This window comes from Macaca thibetana, chromosome 11 (assembly GCF_024542745.1).
Source record: "Macaca thibetana thibetana isolate TM-01 chromosome 11, ASM2454274v1, whole genome shotgun sequence".
NCBI classification, from domain to species: domain Eukaryota; kingdom Metazoa; phylum Chordata; class Mammalia; order Primates; family Cercopithecidae; genus Macaca; species Macaca thibetana.
In genome coordinates, this window is record NC_065588.1 from 24,297,040 (window position 1) to 24,324,905 (window position 27,866).

The 27,866-nt window shown below is 36.0% G+C and overlaps 1 protein-coding gene and 1 long non-coding RNA gene across 18 annotated transcripts in view; one reads left to right on the forward strand and one right to left on the reverse strand.

Moving 5' to 3' along the window:
* SOX5 (SRY-box transcription factor 5) overlaps window positions 1-27,866 on the reverse strand; it is a 1,034,891-nt gene that overhangs the window by 668,288 nt on the left and 338,737 nt on the right. For 14 of the 17 annotated variants that reach the window (XM_050746696.1, XM_050746702.1, XM_050746700.1 and 11 more), the window contains one exon: window positions 15,132-15,206. The exons of the other annotated variants lie outside the window; for them this stretch is intronic. The gene's annotated coding sequence lies outside the window, so the exon portion shown is untranslated. The remainder of the gene's footprint in view (window positions 1-15,131; window positions 15,207-27,866) is intronic. 17 annotated transcript variants of the gene reach the window in all.
* Window positions 2,896-27,866, forward strand: part of LOC126930091 (uncharacterized) — a 37,759-nt gene continuing 12,788 nt past the window's right edge. Inside the window, exons 1-2 of the long non-coding RNA XR_007717443.1 lie at window positions 2,896-2,979; window positions 7,327-7,482. This is a non-coding gene — a long non-coding RNA (uncharacterized LOC126930091). The remainder of the gene's footprint in view (window positions 2,980-7,326; window positions 7,483-27,866) is intronic.

Sequence of the window (27,866 nt, forward strand, 5' to 3'; positions counted from 1 at the left end):
CTCATCCATCGTTCAAAACTAGGCAAAAGTTAGCAATGCATGTGGTATGCAGGGAACACAGACCTTTTACCAAAATCGCTATCCAAAATGAGAACAGAAACAACTGTAAAAAGAAAGGAGAGGGAGAAGGAGGGGTGGGGAGGGGAGGGAAGGGTTTAAATTTATAGCATTTTTTTCCACTTGGATAAGGATGTGCTATTGTTCAACCAGATATTTGGGAAGTGATACACACTTCAAAGTCCTCTTTTTCATACAACTTAAACACTTTTTTTCTAGTTGTTTATCTGGATCTCTCTATTGAGCTGTTTGTGGGTAAGATTCTACCTATAGTTTTGGAGAATTACAAAAAGCAATAAATTCCATGTGAATTCGCTGTAAGCCCAGGAGGGCAGGGTATATGTCACGTCTACTTGCCACTGAGACCTCTGCATGACGATATATGAACTAATAACCGGATCCATTAACCCTCTTCGTTCCACGGACAGTCTTTCTCATTTGGGTCACAAGCAACCACAGGAAAAAGAATAAAACAAAACAAAACTCCTGTGCTTTTTACATACGGGAAATTACTGTTTATGTGTAATAGCAAAAGACTGTCAATGTTTTTGGCACTTTTGATTTAGGGAGAAGAAAGATTCACCAGGAAAAAGTGACCTTACATGCTAGTATGAGGTCACTACACTTTTAATTCCTGCAGGGCAAATCTAGAGTATACAGAGGTTTGGGTGGGATAGAAAAATAATAAAAACCCTTTTATATTTGGGCTCTGAGCAAAATGAGAACTGATGGCCTGCTCCCCGTGTGGCACTCCAGTGAGACGGCAGCCTTGCAGACATCCCATGACAAACTAAAGCAGGGAGAAAAGAGTACAGACATGGCTGCACAAATGATTGAGGTCCGACAGGCTGGGATGCCCCCTTTTCATCCCAGTGATGTGAAAGTTAGTTGAGGGACAGCACTGTCAGCCTGATGAGGCCTCACTGAGGATTGTGGTAAGGATGCAGACATGAGCCAAATCACGGCCGCTGTGTCTGAGATCATGAGAGATGCCAGCAGGGAAAGATGCCCATGATTATAGACCACGACAGGACAATTGTACAACGCGTCTGTTCCAGAATAAGACAGGTGAGGGCTGGAGTGTAGACATCACTTCTCACCTTTTTTGCTCACCCCTGTACAGTTAAATGTATCAATATCTAAGTCCCAGCACCAAAATGTCGCAGTAATTACTTCCTGACCCGCAATTAAAGCCTGCTGCATTTTTCAGTCATAACAGCCAATTCTTTCTGAGTCATACATTGAACCAATTAAACTTAGAATCTCTATGTCTGAACGGATGACTTCTAACGAAAAGGGTGAAAGCTTCTAACCTCAACATCCAATCATATCTCTGTTTGGTAAATCAGGGGGAGAAGTTCAACTGAATGGCTTGGAATGGAGCCCATCCCAGCAGATTGTGCTGGGTAGAAATAACACTAGTCTGTCTAGGTAAGATCAGTGCCAATGGTTCCAACTAAAATTAGAAAAAAGGAGACAGTACCTTGGCTCATGCTTATGCTGGAGACAAGACTCTAACTCCTGCTAAAGCCAAATGATGGCAATTCAATTCCTGCCTGCCAGTTGCAAATCCCTACACTACCACTGCAGTATTATCAAAAGACATTTGCAATCCAGTGCACCTAACAAGAGAGGTGATTTCTTAGATTAGTCACTTAGTGGGTTAGCAACTCAAGAGCTAGTAACTCAAATGTATGCATACATTTATTCTGAAAGAAGTAAGTAATTTCCAAAACTATAGGCAGATTGTTGAAAAAAGAAATCAGTAGAATCTTACTAATTTGAAATAGATAAAGGATACTATTCATTTATTAGATTTAAAGTGTAAAAGTGGGGGGGAAAATCAAGGATGGAATGACCCCACTCCTTCCACAAAACATTATCAAAAGACCCACAACACTTCTCACGCATTTCAACAAATACAATTTTGCTCTAATCTCATATGTGTCATAAGGCACCATGCCATAGTGAAAAGAAAACTGGGCTAGGAATCAGGAAATCTGGGTACTTTTTCTGGCTCTGTCACTTATTAACTGTGTAAAATGATGCAAAATTTAACCTCTCTGAGCTTCAGTTCCTTGTCCACGAAAGCAGTGACTTAGATAAGCGTTAGCCAGCTCTTACAGTCCTTATTGCTTTCTCAATCATTGGTGATTAGATTCAATTTTAAATTTTGTAAGATCTTTATAAGACATCTTAAGTCTTTTATAAATCTTGGGTTTGAAAGTCAAATATACATATACTTACTATGTGTGTATAGACATGAATAACGAACTCTGATTATAATAGTAAAGTGTTAATTTTTTTTTTTTTGAATTTGATCTATGCTGCCATGACAACACCCACACTCATATATAGGGACAATATTTGGGTGTCTGTGAATACTGTAACCTTTTTGGCAAATGTCAAAGCCATACAGAAACTCTACTATCATTCAAAGTATTCTTCAAAGAAGTACAATATCTCTGGACAGAGGGATCTTCTCTAATGCTCCAGAGTAATTGAGAAAGCTAAAACTCTGGCAGGTATTGCAGGTGACAGACGAGGCGACACATTCAGAATGCTCACCCTAAGGCCTCTGCCATATTTCAAAGACATTTTCCTTCCACACAGGTAAGATGATTCTACCACACTTCCTAATTCCACCTAGAGAATTCTCAAGCAATCCACAGAATTTTATTCAAATCGCCCTTATGCTCACAATGCTAACTGATGTCTCAGCAGAACACTGGAACTCAGTTGCTGCTCAGGTTTCCTTTGGATCTGACGTCCTCCACTGGTACCAGACCTGGGAACCAGACCTTCACCTCCCTAATCAGTGAGGGACTATCACAGAACTATCCACACTGAAGACAATTCATAACACGGTCAACAGGAAAACCACTTCCCTGAAATTGTGAGCAGCTGGAGTTCTGGTTTTAGGTACTAACTCCTGTGATTCTGGGCAAGTCCAGAATCTCTCTGTTAAATCATTTACTCTCATACTGATGCTTCTTATGTGTACTATAAGAGTTATACAAGACTAAGTCCAGCAAAAGTATTTCCACTCCATGCTGTGCACTTGTGTGGAAAGAAAATTTTATATTTTTTTATGTTTTAGGTCACAGACACCTTTGAAAATCTGATAAAAATCAACTGATTTGCATCCTTTTCTCAGGAAAAAAATGTACCTGCGTAATAATATACATAAACATTTTGTGTACTTTTAGGGAGTTTCCTGATGCTAGAAGGTTCATGAACTCAAATGAATACCCTGGTCTAGAGTGCAAGTTCATTCTCTACTAGCAGTCTCATTTGGGAAACTCTGAATTTCAGTTTCCTCATCTATAAAACATAGTTAATGATGTCAATTTCTCTGCTGACATCTTGTAACTATTTTGAACACAAAATTTTTTTAACATCAATGTGTGGGAAAACAAGCTGGTGTTGCACAGAACTCTGCTAACTCTTAAGTTGCCATCGATCCATTACCCTAGTCCTTTAATGGTGTCACAAAGTATTAGTGAGTACTACCCCGATCTCACTGGCACCATCAAGCTTTGGGAGGTGTGAGTCATCAGACATTGTTTTTAACTTAACCTGGGCCCTCGGAGACTGACTGGATGGCTGCACCGATACTGTGCCCCTTACTTCCTTTCTAGCTTTTGTTTGATTACTGATATCTTAACACACATCCATGGAACTTAATGTACTAGCTCTGCTTTCCCTCTATGAAAATACTTTCATAATCTGGAGTTTTACATCTACCAGAATACACTTGGCTCTTACCTGGCATTAAATCTCGATCTTCACTTGAGTGCTTCTTAAAATTATTGTTTTTGGGCTCCATACTTGACATCTCTGCTCTCCTCCATTGGTGTGAATAATTGGAAACTGTCTTGCTAGATCATTATTTCTATTTTATTGGCAAATAGACTAGCAAAATATAAAAGTATAGAAAGTACCCCCGGGGTTTACACAGTGGGTGACAGAGCAAGTTAACAAAATACGACACAGTTCACAGTGTAACATACCTATCACTCTATTACAATTTTCCTTTCTTCCTTGAGTCTACTGAAGTCATCCTTCTATATAACAATGGATAATAAAGAAGATTGGATAATACATACATACATTTTATTTAAGGCACATGATTTTTATGTTTCAATTTAACTTTTCATTTTGAAATAATTTCAGGCTTAAAAAATGCAAAAATAGTACAGAGTGCCCATATATTCTTTACCCAAGTTCCCCACAAATTAACATCTTATAGAACCAATAATACAATTATCAAAGTCAAAAGATTAACATTGTTAAATACTATTTGATGATCTATGGCCCTTTTTGAAATACCAACAATTGACTCACTAATGTCTTTTTCTTGGACCATGAGCCAATATTTAGTTGTGATGTTTTCTTTATCTCTTTCCATCTGGGACAGTTCCTCAATCTTTCTTTGTTTTTAATGACCTTCACACATTTTTAAGGGTCCTGCCAGGTTATTTTGTAGTATGTCCCTTTTGGATTGTCTGGTATTTCTTCATGATTAAATTCATGTTATGCATTTTTGGCAAGAACATGACAGAAATTACTTTTTGTGCCCTTCTCAGTGAATCATATGAGAGGCACATGATGTTGATATGTCTCATTACTGGGGATGTTAACTTTGATCATTTGTTTAAAGTGATGTCTGCCAGGTTTTTCCACTGTAAAGTTACTACTTTCCTTTTATAATTAATAAGTATTTTGAGAAGAGATACGTTGACATTCTGTAAATATCCTATTTATCATTATATTTTCACCCACAAATTTAGCATCCATTTGGATGATTCTTGCCTGAAACTATTATGACTGTGGTGTTTACCAAATGGTGACTTTCTATTTCCATCATTCCTCTTAATTGGCATTCTTCCTGTTAAAAAAGAGCTTTCTTTTCTCCCTCACTTATTTATTTGCTCAATAATTTCTTACAACCTTATGGACTATATTAAGAATATCCTATTACTCTCATTATTTTCTTGCTCAAATGTCCTGAATTTGGAAATACGGAGCCACTTCAGGGAGGATCCTGCATTATTTCAATGTTTTCAACATTGTTTACTCCTTCCCTACTTTCTGGCACCACAAGATGTTCCAGACTCTTATGACATACGTTTCTGGTTCTGGCCCTGGATCATCATTTCTACAAGCATTCTTGGTTTCTTTTGCTAGAGAATGGTATTTAGAAACCAAGAACTAGGTACCAAATGTGCTCATCACTATTGGGGTGTTAATGCTTCTAGGCCCTCTCAGCAGATAGAGCTGGGAATATATAAATGAACACACGCACATACTCCTATTTCATTATTTGTATATCTGTGATACATATTTTTCTTATTGATATCTAAGATAAAAATCTAATAACCAGGCTTCATTCTAGCCCTCTTCCTTTCTTTGACAGAGAGAAAATAGCTCTCATCCACAATCCTAGGAGATATTTGAAGCAGTTTTGGAAATGCTAAATCTCACCCCTGTGGAAAATTGAATCACTCACCCATATCTTGTGAAATACAAATACTCTGATAAGAGTGCAATAGTTCTTTTTTGTTAATTTTTAAAACATCTTAGAGCCTAACTCCAATTGTTGTTTGGCAGTCACTTAGATTAACTCTTTTTTACCCACTTCCTTCATCTGTAATTCCTAAGAATACAGTTAAGTTTTCTTGCTATTTTTTAATATTTCATGTGGGGTACCCTGAATACTCTAATTCACTTTGATTATTTATTTTTTGAGTATGTGAAATATTAACACAGTTCCAAAAATCAGAACTATACCAAAAATGTCCCTTCAGATAAATATCACTCCCTATCACCTCTTCACTCTTGTTCCCTATTCCCATTCTTTCTATCCCCTTCCCCGGGCCCAACCAGAGTATTTAATCCGTTTTATTAATTTCTGGTTTGTCCTTCCTATTCTTGATTCCAATTAGCAGATACATATATACTTTCTTATTTTATTTCCATTCCAGATGATGTTCTTCATTCTGTTTTCTTCAACTACCCTCCTCTGCACGAACATTTAGGTAGTTTTTAATAGGTTACAATTATAAAAAATGCCATGATGAATAATCTTGGGCATATAGTTTTCTTTTTCTTTTATTATCATTATTATTTTTTGAGACGGAGTCCCACTCTGTCGCCCAGGCTGGAGTGCAGTGGCACAATTCTGACTCACTGCAACCTCCACCTCTCAGGTTCAAGCGATTCTTATGCCTCAGCTTCCCGAGTAACTGGGATTATGGTTGGCCACCACCATGTCAGACTCATTTTTGTATTTTTAGTAGAGACAGGGTTTCACCATGTTAGCCAGGCTGGTCTCAAACTCCTGACCTCAAGTGATCCACCCGCCTCAGCCTCCCAAAGTGTTAAGATTACAGGCATGAGCCACTACCCCCAACCCAGGCTAGTTTTAAAATTGTTGATATTGTGTCTTCAGGATTAACTGCTAGAAGTGGCATTGCTGGGTCAAAAGGTTCAGTGTATATGTAGATTTGTTTAGACATCACCAATTTCTCTCCCAAAGGCTTGTATCAGTTTGCATTCCCATCTGCAATGTATGAGAATAAAGCCTGTGTTTCTAATTCTCCCTGAAATCATTTTAGCAAGATGCTGAGCAGCATTTGAATGGTTAATTCGTGTTTACCTCCTCTCACTGCCTATAGATAATCATCTAACTATGGTGCTAACAATTAAGGAAAAGGTTTACATAAATGTAAAGGAAGAAGAACAGAAAAAACAAGGAGCTGGGAAAAAATCACTCTTGGAAAAAAAAAATAGTTGGCTTTGATCACAGCAGCTCAGGATGAAACTATACAGCTTAGCGTCTTCTCTTTGAAAGCTTAACAAATCAAGAAGATTTTGCAGTAATTTTTCCCATGGCCAAGATTAAGCCCTGCCTCCTTTATGTCCCCAAGATCTATACTCACATTACAACAAGTGGCATATAGTACTTAAGTTATCTGCTTAAATGCCTGTCTTGCATTAGGCTTTATACTTTTGAAGTAGACACCATATATTATTCAATGTATTTATCCCAACTCCTAGCACAATGTTCAACATTGTGCTTTCCCTGATAAAACTTTGTTAATTCAAATATAATTTCAATAAACTTTGTTCAATCAAATATAAATTAACATTTCCTGAGTGCTGCTTCTGTGCCAGACAACACCCCAAATATTTTACAAGTATTACCTCATTACATCTTTAAAACAATCATGCAAGGCTCATTTTATTCTTATACTAATTTTATAGATGAGGAAGCAAAGGCTTGATGAAGATGGCAAGTAACTTGTCTAAGGTGATAGATCATGAAAAAATGGAGTTGAGAGTTGAGTGGAGTTTGAACTGATGTCTGTCTCATTCCAAAGAGCAGCAGGGAGAAATAGGAACCTTCCTCATCCCACTTAGGTAAGCAAGTTCTCACTCTGCCTACGGTAAGGACAGAACTAATTCTATATTAATTTAAGGATTTCATGCTAGTAGGAAGGAAAGAAAAGGCGGTGGTTTAAATAGTTTCCAAATAGACTCTTAGGAAAGCTTTCTGAGCTTTTCACCTTTTGGTGAACAAAGCTCTGGCTGCTCGGATACATGCACACATTTGTTACACCCTTGTGACTGTGGTTTACGTACAAGCATCCTATTAAAAGAGCTTTTAAAAGACTGAAATTTGATTTCCTTTCGGACAGTAAAGGGAAAATAAAACGATGTTCTTTGCCCTCCTGTTCTAATCTGTGTTTGCAAGTGAAGTCTGTAGTTCCCAGAACTCCCTCACCAGCTTGTTACATTTCCATAAATCTGTCCAAGAATACAACATTGTTCACGCAAAAATGTAATATCAACTGTAAAACACATGCACATGATACCTGGGTCCAACTGGCCCTCATTTTGTATATAAGTAAAAATAAGCACTGCTTTAACTCTTAGAAATGACAATATCACATTATTTAGATAAGAGCCAAAAAATCGTTATTGAAATTCTGATAGCATTTGCCTTACTGGTAAAAGAAAATTACCTGTAATACATAGTTTAAATAATTACTTTTAAACAAAAGCTTCTTTTCTGCATTGCGTATTTATCTTTTGAGACCAACTCAGCAGGGCTATGTATTTTATTAAAATTGCCTTCAGACTGCTAATGGCAGGGCGTCTGTTAGCACAGGAAAAGTGATGGCAGTTTGACTCCTATTCCTAATATTGGGAGTTAGTCCAGACACTTAAGAGCCAGAACTCTGCTGTGCATTTGACTATGTTATCAACACTTTACTTGCTAATGATACTAGTGACAGCATTTCAATATGATGGGTCAGACTTCAATAGGAAAGCTTGTAATTATGCTACGGAACCAAAGAAACCCCCAAAAACACATCAACGGCCTCCCCCCAAGAATCTCTTTTATCAGCAGATCAGTTGGTGTTAAGCTTCGTGACTGGGAATTATTTAGTAAGCTTCTGTTCAATATTGGTTTCCTTCTCCACCTTCCACCTTGGATGGGGATCCTCCATCAACACCTGATCTCTCCCCATTCAGAAAATGACAACTGAAAGCTTTCCTGTGGTGCAACTGTGTGCCAACTACCCAGCAGAAGGTCACACGGATGACTTCCCTGTGGCTTTTATTTTCCCCAGGGAAATCCACAGCCAGAGCTGACTGCTTGCCAAGTATGCTGAGTGCCACAAACCAGTAGTGCTAAGATCCTCCCATCCTTCTTGATGGGAAGCAGTAAGCAACTGTGCCGAACACCTGTGTCAGCTCCTATTTCTGGGGACACCCCAGGCAAGCACTCATTCAGCATTCAGGGAATAGGGCTCCCCTCTTCCAACAAGCACTTTTGTCCAAAAACTTCTCAGTAGTCATATGATAATAGTTCTGTTTGGCAGATCTCTGTAACATCAGTGTGTTTAACTACTGTTAAAGAGGATGATTTAAATCATTTGTGAGTTAAATATTTTACTATAAGCATCTAAATGAAATCAGCAGAAAGATTCTTTTCTGTTATTGTAAAAGTAAAGGCAACATTCGCTATCACTTCCTTTTGGAGCTATCTCAACCAACCTGAGGAGGAGGAAATGTAGTCTGAGATGTAAATGGCATGACTCTATAGATGGATGAGATCTAAATCAATCTTTTTCCTATAACTGAGAACAATATCACCAAATTGAACCAATGAAAATACTAGCCAAGAAATGAGATGGAGAAGAAGTCAGGCAGTATAATGAGGGTGCCTGTCGCAGAGTAAGACTCAGTAAGAATACATGAATGAATAAATGAGTAAATGAATGAGTACACAAACAACTTTTGATACTTCAAAAAAAATCCATAATGTAGAAATGAATATATTCTAGTGAGCCAATAAAGCCTGCATTTAGTGCTTACTGTTTGCAGACCACTCAGGAGGGCCCTGGGCAGATATTAAAGATAAATAAATGAATAAACAAACCAAACACAACTTCAAGACCATACAGTTTGTAAAGCAGCAAAGCTATAACTCAAACTTGAGAGTTTCTTTTATTTCCACTATTCCACGTGATCTTCAAAATTCTACATGGCATTCAGCACCCTCATCTTGCAGGCTATCCCCTCAGTCTACATCGCTCTTCTTCCACTAAGGAGGCAACTTTCAGCATCAAGTTTAAATTCATAGGGCTGTATCGTCAACTCCCATGCCAGGTCCCAGAATCTCCAATGTGGAATACTTCCTCAATATATCAATATTGGTAACTCAAATATAAAGACTCTCAAAACAACTCACGCTCTCTGACCAAACATTTTTAAAAAAGAATAAATCAATAAAAACAAACTGCTTTTTGTGATTTCCTGTATCTGTGAATTGCATGGCCTTTATTTCCATTATTCAAGGTTGAAATTGATCCCTTAGCACTCTAGGAAGACATCAAACCCTATCGAATCCATCTTCAGATTTCTGCTTATATCTGTACCCTGGTGTTACCACGTCAGGCCTAACCTTCCTGAACTCTTACTTCATGATTACATTAGTAATCTATCTTCCTTCTTATAGCCATACAGTTTATAAATCAATCAGCCTCACAGTGACATCATAATAATTAATTAATCCAAGGCACAGCCCTAGTCATCACCCTACTTTCCCATGACAAACAAAAAATTTTAATGACTCCACAAGTCCTGTGGAGTTAGGACAAACCACTTAGCATAAGATTCAAAGTCTTCTTATTATTTGAACCCAACTTACCTTTATAGTCACTATTTTCCTTTTGTATCCCTTGTGTTGCATCCAAACTCAAGCCCAAAGAGGAACATAAGACACCACAGCTTTAAATATATCCTTGGCAATCTTCCCACTGTCCAACATCTCTGTTGGGCAAAATCGTATGCATCCTTTAAAGCCCAGCTGAAATACTACCTTGTCTATGAAACTGTATCTTTTCTATGAAGCCTTATACACTGTCACCTTGTAGGTATTTTGTAGCCTTTATGGCATTGGATTTCACATTGTATTCATTTGGCTATAGCTCTTCACAACCAAATTTATTCAGCACATGCTATTAGCAAAGCACTTTAAAAAGTGTGTTAGGGATGAAGTGATGAACAAGACAGTTCATTTCCAAGTGAAAAGCAGAGGGAAGATAGTCCTTCAAAAACAACCAAAAACTGGGGTGAGGGTTGGAAAGTCATCCACACAGCTGAATGCAACTAAGGATGAAATAAGACAATGACTAAAAAATACCTTTTGGATTTAGCATGATAATAGTTATTGATGATCTTAGCAAGATTTGGCAAGACAGAAGTGGAAGAGAATAGAGCGGTGAGAAGGAAAAAAGAAAATGACAGCAATTGAAGATAAGGCTTTAGGAAAATTTGTACATGAAGGGAGTGGTAGCTAAAGGGAGAGGTAAAATTTTTTTAAAAAGTTTTTATTTGTTTTTAGATGAAAAATTTGAGCATGTTTAAATATTTTGCTTCTAGTAATACAGAAGAAGTTGAAGGTACTGGAGCAGAGAATCAGAGTTTGTTGAACAGGCAATGGGTAAGCATAGGTGGAGGAACTAACTCTTATGGGAGTGGAGAATTTCTTCCACTGTCTGTGGCAGAAAGTGACAGGAATCACTCCAGACTCAAAAACAATCACAGATGAATATGTGAAGTTGAAGTAGGCATGCCCTCTCCGAAAAATAATGTCAAAGAATGATTTCCTTATTTATCAGTTTAATCATGGAAATGATTCTTTTTTTTTTTTTTTTTTTTTTTTTTTTTTTGAGACGGAGTCTCGCTCTGTCGCCCAGGCTGGAGTGCAGTGGCCGGATCTCAGCTCACTGCAAGCTCCGCCTCCCGGGTTTACGCCATTCTCCTGCCTCAGCCTCCCAAGTAGCTGGGACTACAGGCGCCCGCCACCTCGCCCGCCTAGTTTTTTGTATTTTTTAGTAGAGACGGGGTTTGACGTCACGGAAATGATTCTTATTCTTATGACTGAAAAGGAAAGAATTTAGAGTAAGAATTTTTAGGAAAATAATATTAAATATTCATAAACAGGTATGTATGTATATATTTTTGTTGCATGAATATTCTGATATGCAAATCATGAAAATCTAAGCCTAGATAACCTAGGTAGAGATTTTAAATAGTTTCTAATGCATTGATTAGAAATTTGAAAACTTTCCGGTAAATACTTATTTGGCAATTGAAAACTGCTGCCACAAGATTGCTAGAAGAAGGCACTCCCCACCTCCCAAATTACTTTTTAAATATTTATTTTGATTCTTCACATGATAGAAATGATATTTTTAGAAATAACCCTTCCTTCCAAGTATCAATAATATCTACTTTGACCTAATACTTTTCTGAAAATAAATATGGATATTATCCTCTGTTATTTACATGAAACCATATCCCTTATTTTCTCATTTGTATTATAAATGGTTACTTCTAATGTAAGTAACCCTTTATTTACCCATTTTCTCTTTATTACCTAATATTTGTACAATGGCTTGACAAACATGAAGGAACTGCAGCAACAACAACACTGCACTTCTCCCATAGGTCACGGAGGAGGCAAACAGAGGTCAAAGACGCCAAGTCACCCAGCTAGTAAGTTTCAGAGCTGCCTTCAGAATTCAAGCCTGCTAATTCATACTAAATTGATTTGTTTTAACTACTCTATGTTTCCTGCTCATAAATAGTCTCATGGATTGGAATGATTATAATAAAAGAGTTACATGATTTTCAAACACCTTCCTTTGCAAATAGGAGATAAAATTCAGGACTTGTTTCTGGACTTACAGAAAGCTATGTGGTTTGGGTTGAAATTATAAATGGCAAACAAATGAGAAATTCAGCTGTGCCAAGCAACTGATTGAATGCACACAATTTTTAAATATTATATATCATTATCATTAAGGTCTCTATTATAAAACAATGTTATTATACAAAGCCAAAAACCATAATTCAAATTCAAAAGAATTCTGCAAACTAAAGACATGGAAAAGAAAAAGGATAGCTGTATTATCTAACATTAGTCCCTTGAACACAAGCATCAGTCAATATCCTGATTAGAAAATGTTGCCCTAATCATTATTACATCTATTTTTACTCATAATTTAGATTCTGTCTATAAAGGGAAATTTTTTTAAATGATGTGCACAACTTGTAAGTCAGACTGATCCTTAAAATATATGAACCTTAACATGCTCCTCATCTGCTAAGATTCCTTTAATGATCTCCATCCCCCTCAGAATAATATTCAAGGTACTATCATAGTCTACCAGGCTGTAATTGATGGACACCACTCAGCCTCCACAGTGTCATCTCTCACTTGTCTTCTCCTGTCTTCCTACCACTGCCCTGGCCATTCCTTCAACACACCAAGCACACTCTTCATACTGGCTCTTCCTGTTGAATGTACCTCTCCTTCCCCACATTTTGAAATTATTCTCTTATTCCATTCAGTCCTCTGTTCCATTCTCTCCTTATTAAAGAGCCTTTCCCTAGACAGTGTATCTGAGATGGTCTTTCAGTGTTCTCTAGTATTATTTTTCTTCTTAGTACTTATCCCCACTGACATACTCATCAAAATCTTCACTTCACATTTTCTTCCATAAGAATGAAAGCTCTGGGAAAGTAGAAATTTTCCTTGTATGAATAAATGAATTAATGAATGGATCATCATCTTTTTATTTATTTCATCTAGCTAAAGAGAAAATTTTTCCAGGGAAATGGCACTACCAAAAACATTTTTATGATCTTGATTTCTTTGAATATTGGTATAATCCAAAGTGAAGTGTTAGTACCAATAGCATTCTTTATCAAATGATAAATTGGCAAAATGGCAAATATGATGGTATTTTTATGTGTGTGCATTATGTAGTATGCAGAATGATTTGTGTTCCATAACCTGCGAGGTAGCATAATGTAGTAGACCTGCATCATGCCAAGAAACATAGATTTAGTTTTATTACTAATGTTTCATGTAACAGAGGATAGTAATTTAGGCTTGTGAAATAAGTTGATTAGACCAAGTTTCTTTCTATCTCATAAGACTATAGGGATCTATGAGATGTTTGTCCCTTCCTTCTTGATTTTGCTTCCAAACATGCAAAAGTCAAACAACAAGTGTATTCAATTTAAGGTCAATATTTATATAATAGTTGGATGCCAAGAACACCCACCACATTTAGCTTCAACTTATTTGGTTTTAATGTTTATTTCCGTAATATTTGCAAACTAAAAATTCGGGGATGTTTATTATCAGAATACTCTTTATCAAAGTATCATTGAAAAGTGGTTCTTAACTCTGCAAGAATCTGTGCAGACACACTTACTTTGGCGTATCATTTCAAATACAGTTTTTTGCAAGACTCTTACCTAATTTAGCTAAAAGCAGAGACTTAAGCATATGCATTGCATCAAGATATAGTTGAAATGTATCTTCCCTTTAAGCTGGTAAGCAGTGTTCTCCCAAGGTACATGCCAATAAAAATGTGTCTAATCCCTAATATCCTAATGTTCATGCTAAAAAATAACAAAATCCCTGAAGCATCCAGATAGAATCACTTTAAGCTTAGTTCCTTTATGAGTAAGTCATTTTAATTGAAGAGATCTGATCACACTGAAGGACAAAGACATTTATCTCTCTGTATAATGAAAACTGAAAAAGCCACTGGTAGTTGTTCTACAGAAGACCTGGATGTGGAGGAGCTAAGACACACTCCAGGGGAGCTGTGGAAGCGGTAACACGGAAGGGGTAACAAAGAGGGAGGGAACCAAGTCTTCACTCATAACTAAGCAATAATAGTGAGAGTTGTGAGCATTGTTGAAACAACCAAGACACTTCCCTGGACCAAAGAATGAACACACAGCCATTAGCCACATTCATGGCAATGGGGACTTCAAAGGCCATTGTGGCTCCAGCTTACTGAGAAATGTGACTAAAACTAACCTTGTACAATGACTGCTGAATGCTCCCAGGAGACTCTTCGACTATTGAGACCTTTTATTTACAAAGAAATTGTCCGATTTAATTAACTTTCATTTCATACACCATAGTCAACATTCTGTAGTTACTATTAGTGTTGGCAAACAGATTGACTCTGAAGCGTGTCAAGAGCTTTGAAAGGTGGACCCCAGCACAGAGTATATGGCAGAGAAGAAAAGAAACTCGATTTTCATGACCTGGGTGTTCCGCCACTACAATTACATTTTATTAACATTCTACATGTTTTAAGAATTTGATTCTTAAAAGTCATTAAGGGAAAGTCATTAAGAAGTTTCATTTCAAAACAGTTTATACAAGGAAAAAATATAGAAAAAATATAAATTTGGGCATCAATGTAACTTAGGTAAGAAATTTTTTTTCTATTCTTGATAGTTTCTTTTAATTGGTGGTTTGTTTTTTTTTTTCATCTTCAAACTATAAAAGGAAGACACCCAAATGCTCGGCTTCTTATATTATTAGAGTGTTACTCACAAATTGCAAACCGAGAACAACTCAAGTAAGCACATGGAAGAAATAAGCAAGTGGCAAGAGAATTAATTGTAAAACTGATGGCAAAAGAATGACCAGCAAATGGTAATGCAAATGTCCTGACCTGCTGAGTCTCCCAGTCCAATCTCTCCCACTCCCGGTGTCCCGGTCTCCTTGATATTATCTATTTCTTGAAATGCTAAAAAAAAAAAAAAAAAAAAAAAAAAAAAAAAGAAAGGAAGAAAAATTGAAAGAAGGAAAGAAAATATTAAGTGAGAAATCAAAGTAATTCAAAAATACTCAAATAAAAAAATTGAGAATCATAAAGATAGTTAAATGGGATTTCTATTGCAAAATGTTGGAAAAAATATTAAGTAATTTCATTGTAATAATTTTTTTTTCTAGACCAGATTCATAGCCGTAAAACAACATCAGACTCATAGGACTGTGCCAGTTAGTGGCTGATGAATGACAAATCAATGAAAAACTAAAAAATTTTTATTAATGACATTTCAAGATACAGTGACAACTGAAATGTAAAAATATGAACTAATTATTTAGGAGACATATCAATTAAATCACTTAAAAGTCATCATATGATTAATTCAGTCGTGTGAGCACACATGTGTGATGCATGGACTCACTCACACAAGTGTGTGTATATAGCCTGAAGTGATCTTAAGCCTAGTTTTACTGAGACAATTATATCCATTTTTTATATGTAAAAAATGATAGGTAGTTTAAAATATATATATAATGCAATATTACTTAGAGCTACAATACTTTATGCAAAACATTCTAATGGGCACCGAAATTTATGGAATACATATGTGTATAAATTTATAGAATAAAATTTATGGAATACATTTATGAAATAAAATTTATGGAATATAAGCAAACCAACTGCTACATTGTACTAGGACACTAAGTTATAAAAGAATAAAGACTTCACAAACCCATTGAATAATTTCCAGGCAAAAATACTAATAATAGGAAGAACAAAATGAAAACAGAAACACTCTATAAGCAGTCACTTTATCAGAGCGAGACTGCAGGGTCATAAAAGCAGAATTTAAGTATTGATTTCCGGGAATGTTTTTGCAAATTTATCTAACCTCTTGGAGGCTTATTTTCTCAATCTATAAAATGGCTTCATAAGCTTGTCATGAACCCCAAATCCAAGTTTTCAATACATATAGCTATTTTATTATGATTTTATTATTTATTTGTGATTGCTGACTATTTTTTATATGGGGAAGTTCATCAGCTATTATCTGCTTTTTAAAGTTTGGCCACCAAAATGATGACATTATATGACTTCAAGATGTTTAAGCATAATTATATACGGGATCTTGCAACAAGCTTATTAAAACTGTATAAGTAAAAAGTTTATCAATTTTTTGTCCTAGGTTGGTCCTATGTTATCAACCAGATTATGCAGGTCAGTATTTTAATGACGATACTTCAAATTGTACTTTCAGGAAAATAGAATTCCACTTCTGAAATACTGGTGCTGCAGACTTAGAGGTAATCTAAGACCAGGTGACTTGTGCAACTTTTATTTATTAATTTATATTCTTTTTCATTTTAAAATAATAATTTCCTAAATAATTTTGGAATATTTAGATTATTTTAGAGTATGTAAAATAGCAAAAAGAATTATATTCTATAACCAAGTAGGATTTATCCCAGGAATGCAAAGTTGATTTATCATATAAATATCAAATAACATAACATACCATATTAATAAAGGGAAAAATCATACAATATCTCTACAGATGCTGAAAAGCATCTGACAAAATCCAACACCCTGCTTCAACACCATCAAAACATTAAACAAACTAGCAATAGAAGGAAACTTCCTCAACCTAGCAAAGATCATCTACGAAAAATCTACAACTATAATACTTGATGGCGAAACATTAACTGTTTTCTGCTTAAAATAAGGAACAAGAATGTTTGCTCATACCACTTTTATTCAACATTTTGTTAGAGATTACAGACAGGTTCACTAAATAAGAAACAGAAAGAAAAGGCATCCAGGCTGGAAAGGAAGAAGTATGATTATCGCTCTTTGTAGATAATGTTTTATTTTTACTTAGAAAATCTTAAGGAAGTAACTAAAAAACTATAAGGGCTAAAGAACAAGTTCAGTAAGGTTGCAAGATAGTTGATCAATACATAATAATTAATTGTATTTCTTCACACTAGTAATGAACATTCTGAAAATGATATCAAGGAAACAATTCCATTTACAACAGCATGGAAAGAACAAAATACTTAGGTATAAATTTAACATTAGAAGCGTAAAGCTTGTGAATCACAAACTAAAAACATCACTGAAAAAAATTAAAGAATATCTAAAAAATGAAAAGACAACCCACATTCATGGATGAGAAAACTTAATATTCTTAAAATGATAATACTCCCCCAATTAATCTACAGATTGAACATAATTCTTATCAAAATCCCAGTTGGCTTTTTTACAGAAACTGTCAAGCTGATCCTAAAATTCATATGGACATACAAAAAGTCCAAAATAGCTAAATCGATCCTGAAAAAAAAGAAGAGAAAGTTAGGGGATGCATCCTTCCCAACTTCAAAATGTATGACAGCTACAGTAATCAAGACATTGTGGTCCTGGTATAAGGATACACATACAGATCTAATGGCACAGAATTGAGAGTACAGAAATAAACTCACACATTTGTAACTAGTTGATTTTTGATAACGTTGCCCAGATAAGTCAATGGAAGGAAGAATAGTTGTCATATAAGTATTAATATATTTTTTAAAATCTGGTCTTTGTCCCTGGTTCCTGGCACAGAGTTTCAGAAATTCTTGAAATTCCCTGAGTGATAGATGTGCCTTTGTTGTGCTAATGAAGTGGCGCAGGGTTGTTGCCACAGGTAGCCTACAGGATGGGGAAGGCTGGCAGAAAAAGAACAAATCTCATGTAATTAGAGGCATTCCCAGTCCTCTCCTACCTCTGGGGAAAGAAGAAGATCTGAAGATTAAGTTTAGTCACATGGCCAATGACATGCTTATGTAATAAATACCTTGAACAAAAACTGTGAACACAAGGTCGGGTGCAGTTGCTCATGCCTGTAATCCCAGCACTTTGGGAGACCAAGAAGGAGGGCAGATGCCTTGATGTTCAGGAGTTTAAGACCAGCCTGGCCAACATGGCAAAACTCCATCTCTACCAAAAATACAAAAATTAGCTGGGCATGGTGGTGCACGCCTATAATCCCAGCTACTCGGGAGGCTGAGGCAGGAGAATCACTCTAATCTGGGCAGCAGAGGTTGCAGTGAGCCGAGATCACACCACTGCACTCCAGCCTGGGCAACAGAGCAAGACTCCATCTTAAAAAACAAAAAAACTATGAACATGAGGCTTGAATTGCTTCCAGGATAGTGAACATATTGATGTACCAGGAGGGTATTGCAACCAACTCTATGAAGACAGAAACTTGTGCTCCAGATTATTCCAGACATATCCTGTGTACTCCTTTATCCAGCTTCATTTAAATCCTTTATAATAAAATGGCAATTGTAAGTATAGCACTTTTTGTGAGATAGGTAAGTTGTTCTAGTGAACTATCAAACCTTAAAGGGGTTCTTAGGAACTCCCAATTTTGTAGCCAATTCTTCCAAGCAGAAATAAGGGTAGCGTGGGGACCCCACTTGCAGTTGGTCTTTGAAGTAAGGACAGTCTTGTTGAGGACCTTGTCCTTGAATTTGTGGGATCAGATGTTAACTGTGAATAGTTAGCGTCAGATTGAATTGAACTAAAGGACACCCAGCTGATGTAAGAGAATTAGTGTTAGAATGTAATACAGTCTTCAACAAATTATTCTGGGATAACAAAATATCCACATGCAAAAGAATTAAACTGGATCCTTATCTCATATATAAGTAAGAATTTACTCAAAATGGATGACATATACCTACATGTAGAAACTAAACTATAAAACTCTTAGAAGAAAATGTAAATATTTATGACCTTGGGTTTGGCAATGGGTTGTCAGACACAATAACAATAGATATGCCAAGCAACAAAAGCAATAAACGGATAAATTGGACATTAAAAATAAAAACATTTGTGCTTCTAAGGACACTACCAAGAAAGTGAAAAGACAACCTACAGAATGGGATAAAATATTTGCAAATGATACATTGACCAGGAACTGACTTACATCCAGAATGTATAAAGAACTCTTAGAACTCTATAATAAAAAGTCAAATAACTAATTAAAAAATGAGCAAAAGATCTGATAGACATTTCACTAGAGAAGACGTACAAAGAAGATGCTCAATATCATTAGTCATTAGAGAAATGTAAACCAAAGCCACAATGACATGCCACTATATATCCACTAGGATGGCTATAAAAACAAGATAGATAATTACAAGTGCTGGTGAGGCTATAGAGATGTGGGAATGCTAGTAGATTGCTGGTGGAAATATGAAATGCTGCAGCTGCTATGGAAAGTAGTTTGCAGTTCCTAGAAGTTCACAAATTGAGTTACCAAATTGACCTAGTCATTCTACTACTAAGTGTATACCCAAGATAAATAAAAACCTATGTCCACACAAAAATGTGTATACATATGTTCATAGCAGCATTATTTATAATGGTTAAAAGGTACCAATAATCTAAATGTTTTTTAACTAGCTGACAAATGAATAAACAAAATTTGGTACATCCATTACAATGAAATACTATTCGGCCTTAAAAAGGAATGTAATTATTACAGCACGGATGAATCTTAAAAACATTTTATCAAGTGAAAGAAGTCAGTAACAAAAGACCATATATTGTATAATTCTAAGTATAAGAAACGTCCAGAATAGGCAAATCTATAGAGACAGAGCGCAGATCAATGGTTACCCAGAGTTATGGGGGAACACTTGAGGAGTAATGCAGAGTGAAAATGAGTGCAAAGCCTCTTGTTGTCACATGGAAATATTCTAAAATTGGGTAGTGGTGATACTGAATAATCCATGAAGTCTCTAAAAAACACTGACATGAACATTTTGAAAGAATGAATTGTGTGGTACATAAATTATAACCTAACAAACCACTCTTCTAAAAATTATGTACCATAAAACAAAAACACATTAACTTAGTCTCATTATCTTTTTTAAAAAAGTATGCACATCTACCTTGAAAAATCTAACAGTGTTAAGATAATACAAAATAAATGTAGATTACTCCCTGATACATAACATTAATGGCATACCATGGCTAAAAACTAATAATAAAATGCGTAATAGGAAGATGTTCTACTTTTAAATTAGTCTTCAGAGATTAGTTTTTCAACAGTACTCAAGTGTTGTAATACAATCCAAGTATTACTGTCTCTTTATCAAGACTTAGACTGTAAAAATATTTTTAACATAAAGTATGGCAACATTTAGAATACAATTTGTTAATAGCTGGAAATCATGGACATTTTAGAATTTTGTAAAACCAAAGAGATTTTAGAATTATATATTTGAGAATGACTGCTAGAAAAGAAAATTTTAGCTGCTAATCCAAAATAGATAAATACATGAGAAAACGTCTGCTTTAAAAACATCACATTTTGAAAGGGGGAATAAGAAGGGGATGATTAATAGGGTTCAAAAATACAGTTAGAATAAGATCTAGTGTTTGGTAGCACAATAGGGTGACTACAGCTCACAATAATTTATTAAATATTTCATGATAACTAAAGAAGTGGAATTGAAATGTTCCTAACACAAAGAAATGATAATTGCTTGAGATGATGGGTATCCCAATGACCCTGATGTGATCATTACACATTGTGTGCTCAAATAAACATATCACATGCACCTTAAAAACATATGCAACTACTTTGTCTCCATAATAATTAAAACTTCTAAAAACATCACATTTCAGCAACATAAAATTGAAGTTCCCTACTTCTATCTATGTAACCTTTAATTTTAATATGAATGCATTTAATGAAATACTCAAGAGGCTACATATCCTAAGGGACTCACATTTATCCAATTTCATGATCATAAGAGTTATATGATTAAACATCCTCAATTCCAGTTATACCACCTAAGTGTCTAACCTCTCTGTTTAGTTAATACGTATTTTACTATTCAAGTGTATTTTCTGCTACTGAAATTTAAATAAGACTCCAATCCCTTCTCTAAAGTGTGCATACACATTGCTTTGAGTTAAATTGGGGATTTGTTGAACAGAAACCATCCAACCATTCATCTGTTCATTTACTCAACAAAAAGTTCTTAAGCACTTATTATAAGATATTGCATGTAAGATAAGGCAGAATGGAAAGAGAAAAATAACATGTACTTTGGGATCACACAGATATAAGCTTGAGTTCAGGTCTCAACTTATTATAGGTGGTAAAACCTTTCTGAGCCTTAGTTTCCTCATCTTTAAAGTGATGATTAATTGAACTAATGTGCTTCCAAAACTCGATAATTAATGTTAATATCTTTTTTCCTGCCTATTTGAAAGTTAAGTAGGTTAATCAGACAAGAATTCTGTGTCTTAGGAGGTAACAGCAGATACAATGTGTATAATTAAATAACGTGAAAAATTACAAGGCAGAAATTCCCAGTGATAAAATAAGTGAGATGATTTATACTAGATATAGAATATAGTATCATCATTATCATCAAGTAGATATAGCATTTATATTGTTAACCACTGAGATAAATAATTATCAAGTAACACTAATTTTCTTCCAAAACATTAATGTTCCAAAGTATTAACTATGGGAAATAATCAGAGGATTTGTACTTTATATAACCAATGATACACTCACATTCATACATAATATAAAAATGATTCAAAGTATAAATGCACAATATTACAGTGCTAATTCAGAATTACAGAAATTTTTTACTTTTTTCTTTTACTAAACTATATTTTCTAAATATTTCTCCAAGAAATTTTATAACTTTCTCAATAATAAAAGGGCTATTAAATAAAGTGACAAAACATACATAGGTTATATGTTATTTTAATGGAGCAAAAGAAAAAAAAAAGTTTTCCAAAGATTCTAAGTTGGCACCTAGTCCCTCATACCCAGTCTTCCACCAGAGCACACAGATCTCTACTGGGGCACCCCAGTTGGAAGCATCTAATTGCATCCCTGCTAGAACTTTTTCTAGCATTTTGCCTGCTCTTAAGAATAGGAAAGCAACATTTTGAACAGCAGTGCTCACCATATAAACATGAAGTCTCCTCCAAACAGTATTGAATAACCAAACTCATAGAGTCAGAAAACTATCATTATCTTTGTATTTATATCACATTTTACTCCACTTCCTATGTAGTAGCCAAAAGTCTGAAGAAAACATGTATTGACTTATTGTGTTTCATGTTAGACACCTTATCTATACTGGTTTTTGATTTCACAACTACCCCATGAAGTGCCTATGGTTAATTCCACTTAACAAATGAGGATATTGGGTTGGACTTAGTTGTCCCTGATCACATGTGACAGAGCTGAGATTTTAATTCAGGATGGCCTGATGTCAAAATCCATTTTCTTCCCAATATATCACATAACCTCTTCAAAATATGCCTGTGTATCAATTCCTCATTTTATTTTCAAGTGTTTGGTAATGCATTAAATAAAGTAATTGTTACTAATATGGAAATGAACAAGTCAAGTTACAGTGAAAAAAAATACAAGACATGAAGGCCTCCTCCACCCCATCCATCACTCCTCCTTCTTCTTTTCCTTTCTTTCCTATATAGCACTTGCCATCTCTAAAATTAATTTGTTTTATAACCATGTCTATTTTGTTCATTGGTTTACCTCCAACACTTAAAACAGAGCCTGACTTCAAATAAGAGTTTAAAAAATACTTAGTAGATGAATAAATATATTCATGAGAACATGTGTAAATTCTTTTTAGTAGTTAAGTGTCTCTTTACAAATCTACTAGCCTCTGTCAGCTTTTAAATCTCCATTTCTTAATGCAATACTACCTAAGATTGTTATAAGTTTACATTTATTCACTCAAAAACTGCCCACTGAGCACCTACTACATGCCAGATTCTATTCTAAGCAATGTAATCACAGCAGGGAACAAAACGGACAAAAATCTCTCATGCAGCTTACAGTCTGGTGAGTAAAGAAAGACAAGAATACAACACAATGTATTAAATAGCAATAAGTGCTTTGGAGACAAAAACAATTTTTAGGTAAGAATCTGAGAGCAGGATCTGCAATTTTAAGCAGGGTGACTAGAAAGGAAGATATATGAGTAAGGAGGTGAGGGATGTGGAAACTGGGGAAATAACTTTTCATACAGAGTAAATAGCATGATGGCATACTGTATTTTCAGAATGGCTGCAATGGAGTGAGTGAATGCGAGAGTAATAGGAAGTGACGTCAGATAAGTGAGGGAGAAGGCAAGGGTTGTGTAAGGCCTACAAGGCCATAGTTAGGATACTGGCTTTTGTTCTTAGAAAAATTAAAAGCCAAGATGGAGGTTTGAGCATAAGTGGAAAAATCAGGTGACTTAGGTTTTAATTGGTTCAATATTTCTCAATGAGGTTGTTAATGGCATTTTGAGTGGACAGCTCCTCTTTGTCCCCCCCACTAGGCACATGGCAGTCCACTTAGTGTCTCTAAACTGGACCCATGAAATGCCAGTAGTAATGCCCCGGTCTTTTGACCACCAAAAATGTCCCTATTTATTTCCAGGGCTAGGTTAAGAATAGGCTTAAAGTAGGTAGAGTCTATTTTAATCATATTCCAGGCAACGGTTTATATTATCTTGGGCCAGAGTAGCAGTGGTGAATGTGGAATTTTTTTTTCTGCAGAGAGGTTTTGCCAATGGACTGGACAGGGGTATGAGTGAAAGCTAGGAGTCATAGATGACTCCCACATGCTTAAAATGAACAAACAGAAGGATGGAATTACTATTCGCTGAAATTGTGAAGACTGAATGTGGGTGGAGCAGATTTAATGGAAAAAGTAGACGTTCATCAAGGCACGTTACAAACTACCACGTAAAAGCAGATATATCTAGGTTTCATCCAAGAATTTTGCGAAATGAGGAAATGGGAACTAGTTCTGAACTGAAGGATTTTGTTAGAGCATGTTTTGGGAGGGGATAGGATTAATAGAAATAAACATTAAATAAATGAGTGAATAAATGATTACTGAGAACAAGTTGTAATATATTAGCTCTTCCAAGCAATTAGATTATGCTAAGAAACATTTTTTTAAAATATAGCCCAAAGGATTGAATCTAATTGTGGTATTTCAAACAATACATGGTATGGTGGTAGGCAGGCTTTTAATGTTAACATCACACTGTGCCCATATTGCTTGGAATAGACACCCTACAGTGAGACTAAGGCTGAACCCTGGGAAAACAGTGGGTGATACAACTGTCCGGCACCCCATACTGACTAAGCATCACCACTTTCAATACTGCAGAGTCAACTGGTCAATATATGTGACCTTTTCTCTATTCATGGGTAATTTGAGGATTTCAGACGAAAAGCTATGTCCAGATACTACTTAGATGTTTCTTCATGTGTAGAGTTGAGTCATCCTTTCAGACAGACGAAATTATTTGAATGAATACAATAAACTGATTGATACAAACATACTATTTAGAGTTGCTAGGAGGAAGCGGCTGATTGCATCACTGTTAGAACATTTTCCAGCATTCTGCCTGCTCTTAAGACTAGAAAAGCAGCATTTTGAACAGCAATGCTCGTCATATAAACACAAAGTTCCCTCCAAAAGGTATTGAATAAACAAAGTCAAAGAGTCAGAAAATATTCATTATCTTTGGATTTACATCACATTCATGAACACTGTATCTCAAGATTTCTTATTAATATCCCCCATGAGTAGATACAAGTGAGGTATTTACATTCCAAAAGAAGTCCCAGGCCTGGCACAGTGGCTCACACCTGTAATCCCAGCACTTTGTGAGGCCAAGGTGGGAGGATTGCTTGATGCCAGCACTTTGAGACCAGTCTGAGCAATGCAGCAAGGCCACGTTTATACTGAAAAATTTTAAAATTAGCCAGGCATGTTGGTATGTGCCTGTAGTCTCAGCTACTCTGGAGGCTGAGGTGGGAGGATCATTTGAGCCCAGGAGGTCGAGGCTGCAGTGAGCTATGATCGCACCACTGCATTCTAGCCCAGGCAATAGAGCGAGACCCTATCTGCGAGGCCCTATCTCAAAACAACAACAACAACAAAAACAAAAAACATACACGCACGAATGAGTTTTGCTTCCTTTAGAAAATGTAATCACATTTCAGACTGACTCGACCTATTGTTAGAGATGCTTTTTCTGTGACAGTAGTGGAAGAGAACTGGATGCAATTCTTCAGGCAGGTGGCATCTCCAATCACCAGTTAGCTAAAGAACTTACAAGCGTTATGCAAAGGTGGTCACTTGAACTAAAGTGGAAAGGAATGAGATCAAGAAGCAGCAGTGGTAGACAGATGCCCCACTGGCTTCGCATTGTTGTTTCACTGGAAGGACATAGTGTGTCATAACGAATTACCATTAATTTGAGCCAGCAGTACTGTTAGATTGAGCCCGGCAACCCAGGATGACAAACAGTGCCTGCAAGATCATCTAATGAGGGACAAGGCTGCTTCAGTTGTGCCGCTTCACTCAATTAGTGGACAAGGCTTTTAATGCTGCTCTGCACAACTAAAGCAATTTTGATTACTTAGAGCTAAGTCTCCATTTAGAATGTTTCGGAAGCTGACACAGGTTTCTTTTTTTTTTTTTTTTTTCTTTTTGCCTTTTAAAATATAAATTATCTAGAGAGTATTTGAATGGTAATAAGCTATTTGAAAGCCAATCACATTATTCCTTACTTTCGCTTAAGTAATATCAAAATATATTTTTTAAAAGTTCAAATGATAGAATTTACTCTAGCAAAGGAAATGTAAATAAGATAGCAAATGATTAAGAATATTCTGAGGATGTATGTGTGTGCGTGCGTGTGTGTGTGTGTATGCAGGCACTATGTGTGTCTCTCTGTGCCAGAATTACAGTTGGTGAATTTCACTTCATCAGCCAACATTATCAGGAGGGTTGCATATTTATTCTATATATCCACATTTTTAAAAAATTCCAGATCGTGCCTTCTTTGGCTGGGAGCACTTGTATCTCATAGCTTTTGATATAGGGAACTGATGCTTCTATTTCATTATTTTTTTCACTATGTCACTGCACGAGCACTGATAAGTGCAATGGTATGACTTATTTAATATTGTGATCATTGACTTATCTCATAACTAAAACCTTACCCGCACAGAGGCTACTTAGGCTGAATAAATTCCTTCCATTCTCTTTAGAAACACACAGGGTGCCACTCTCTCTTTACACAGCATTCTCCCATCTTCTAGCTTTTTTCTATTTAGTGTGTTGAATTCTCAGACTGCCTGCCCTGGGTGAAATTTTGCTTATTTAATTATAAGGTCATTGGATAAAAGAAATTACTCAAGCGCTGGATACATAGTAGGTATCCATACATTTTGGTTATATCGAACACATATTCTACCCAGATAAAAAGTATAAACCTCATTGTGACACGAACATACCCCCTGCTTTCTTTCCTTCACTTAGGTGGAAGAGAACATCAGGACCAAAATTTGAGAACATGAATCTCTAGTTATACCTAACCCATCACCAAAATCAGCTTGCCTACCAGTAATTATTTTAAAAGCTCAGTGCTTAAAGGAGGTCCAATACAAGCCAATTTTTCAGTGGTACACACAGCCACATCTTTGTTTTATAAAGGCACTATAACAACCCAACAAATAAAGTCATTTAGGGCAGAAAATTGGAAAAAGCTTTGAAACTTTAAAACTTTTGGGCTGCAGGAAAAGCCATTAGTTGAGTAAATTAACAATTATCAGAGGATTTTTACCCACTTAGAGTTATATTTCACTTTCTTAAAATAATTTTAACAATGGCTAATATCTTGTCTCCAAAATAGTTAACTCCAAAAGCACATGTTACACACTCAGGAGAGTTGGTTACACATTAGTAGAAAACTGTACATCACTGTCATTGTTGATGTGGTAAATAAAAATTAAAGGGGAACGACAATATGGTTCATTAGGAAGCAAGTAATATTTCCTATGATGGTGTTATATTTTTAATGACTGTAATGACTTATAAACTGGAAAATAATTTGTACAGATTCTATATCCCCTCTTCCCAGCATATATAAGAAATTACATCACTGACTCAAATTATAATTGTAGAAAAGTAGAAAAAATGATTAATAGTTTCATTTATTCTCCTCTCTTGTCAAAAGGGGTGGTAGGAGAAAGGGGGAAGGAATTCTTGTTAGTTGCGGGAATCAAAGAAACGTAAAGTTTTAGGATTAAACATAGTGGGATAGTACCAGTAACATGTACAAGTCAGTAGGAATCAATCTCTTTTTTTTTTTTTTTTTTTTTTTTTTTTTTTGAGACGGAGTCTCGCTCTGCCGCCCAGGCTGGAGTGCAGTGGCCAGATCTCAGCTCACTGCAAGCTCCGCCTCCCGGGTTCACGCCATTCTCCTGCCTCAGCCTCCCGAGTAGTTGGGACTACAGGCGCCCACCACCTCGCCCGGCTAGTTTTTTGTATTTTTAGTAGAGACGGGGTTTCACCGGGTTAGCCAGGATGGTCTCGATCCCCTGACTTCGTGATCCGCCCGTCTCGGCCTCCCAAAGTGCTGGGATTACAGGCTTGAGCCACCGCGCCCGGCCAGGAATCAATCTCTTAAGTGCTTCCACTTTCACTTTGTTCTTCAGGAGAGTATTGGCTTGAAGTACCATCAACAATGATTACCATTTGGCTTTCCATCCAAGTTAATATCT